Below are 2293 nucleotides of genomic sequence, written 5' to 3'. Positions count from 1 at the left end.
GGAGAAATGGGAGGGGAGGGGGGGGGCAGAAAGGCAACAAAAAACCCCACCAAACTCCTTCAACTCAGCTTTTGATTCTTTTCCAGCACCATGGATAGATAGATAGACAATATCTTGTCAGATAGACAAGACAAAAGAAAATGCTTTTGTAGAAGTCAATGGAATATGTTTGGTACCATAATGGAAAAAAAAACCCAAAACCAAACAAATAGAAGAGCTAGCACCAGTCAGTCATGTACCAGTACAACCTAGAATGCCAGGACAATTTCACAGCACTTGCCTGCTTGTGCAGAATATCAAGAGTTTCTTGAATCCTTCTGATGAAATTCACAGCTGAGTAGTGATCCTGATAGAAACAGAGAAGAGATTACTGCTAAATGGAGACACAAGGCATTTTGGTTGGGAGGCTGGAGAATCACAATAATTCACTTCTTTTTCTGCCATACAACACTGTGGTCAGTAGAATGTTCTTGCTTCTTTCTAAAGACCAGGGGTTTTAAACATATCAGTTAATCTAAAAGGTAGAAAGACTCAGTGAAATTTTGGATTTTGATTAAACCTTGTTGAGTAGCAGTATATTTAACCCAAATCCACTGGGTCCTTCATGTAAAGACACAGAAAGGAACCCAATCTGAATGCATGCTGAACAGCCTAAACCAAGCAGCCATAGGCGTGCTCACAGCCAGCTGATAAGCTCTCATAAAATTAGGTGAAATCATTGCTAGTCAAGGTCATAGCTATAAACAAAGCTGTACAACTTGGCAGCAGCAGCAAAGATGCCTAGTGAGGCTCCTGCAGAAGCAGCAAATTTCTCAAGCACAAGGGGTTGCAGGAGAATTGAAAACGCTCACAAGAAGTTAGCATATTAAAGGCAAGAAAGTAAGAGCTGGCAGAGAAAGGTGGCCTCTCCCTGCCACCTACCCACTCAACTCCCATGATCTCCTTATGGCAGCCCTGAAGGCTTCTCCACAATCCAGAGAAGCATAAAATTCAAATGATATTGAGCACTGCAGCAACTTCCCTCATACATACCTCACCTGTTCCTAGCACCTCCCTACAGTGTGAGTTATGGGTTGATGACAACTGTAGGATTGGGCTAGTGGTAGTTCAAAGCAGTATAATTCTCTCTCGGATGTCTAAAGAGGCCATGCTAGCAGCAGAGCAGTTACCGTATCAGAGGAGTGAAGCTTTTCTTCCCTTCCATTTTTTGCTCATGGTCAAAAGACAGTAGCAAAGACAGTGGTTCTTACCCTGGAGTAAGCCAGCGAGAACACAACCATACTCTGTTGCTGGTAACCATTTTTATATCAGGGCACTGTCAGCAACAACCACCATCAAAACATACAGCAGCATATATAACCCATGCTATTTCTGTGAAGGCTCTAAGGATTCATGGATTTCCCTTGACGTGTTTCTACACTGACATCACAGTCCCACTACAGTTTCAGTTAACCGGTTCTACTACTCACAGGGTCTTTGCAATAGTTGCACAGATCGTTGCCTCCAATATGCACTGTTATGAGCTTCCAGTCAGCACTGAAGTCAATTCTCTGCACAACAAAGAAGAAAATAACGAGCCTGAATTACTTTGACTTTGTGATATGCACATGGTATTGTTGCAGGTGGACCTATCATGTGATGCAACACCTGTTTCTTTTCATGCTGTAAGATTAAAGGAATCCCAGGCAACTTACAGGATCAGTTTTCATTAGTCTCAGGAGATTTCTTGCTTGGGCTGGTAAGTGCCTGTGAAGAAGGACAACTAGTGAGTGAAAGAAACACCTAACATAAACGCTCTTCAGACACTTTAAATCAAGTTGTCAAATATCAGAAGGGTTGGGTGATGAGACAGTACAATCCTCATGTTGCCGTGATCAAATTACACTTTCACATCTTTGCGGAAAGTCAACATCAAATTGGACTTGAATACTGGTTTTACTCAAGTTCAGTAATTAATCTAGAACCATAAGTTTAGCTTCTATTACAGTGCTTAGCACCTAAAACAGCTGAAAAGCTGCAGCAACATGTTTGTAAGCAGACAGCCTGTTTAGAACTAGGCTGCTATCAATCTATTCCTCGTGGACTAAAACAACAAGGGAATCCCAAGTCCCAATATTTAACTGACCTCTTGAGCAACATTTGTGCATAAACCACAGGTCACCCCCCTGCAAAGCTGAAATGTTTCAGAGTTTGCTGCATACACCTCCCCCATTTCTTAGCCTGCAGCCAGAGTCAATACTTAATTTTCCATTATGTAAAACAGCTCTGTGCACACTACCTTTCCAGGGTAATT

Source organism: Pygoscelis adeliae, unplaced genomic scaffold (genome assembly GCF_000699105.1).
Source record: "Pygoscelis adeliae isolate BGI_AS28 unplaced genomic scaffold, ASM69910v1 Scaffold233, whole genome shotgun sequence".
Taxonomy (NCBI): Eukaryota; Metazoa; Chordata; class Aves; order Sphenisciformes; family Spheniscidae; genus Pygoscelis; species Pygoscelis adeliae.
The sequence above is the reverse complement of the archived record's forward strand: the minus strand, read 5'-3'. Positions refer to the sequence as shown.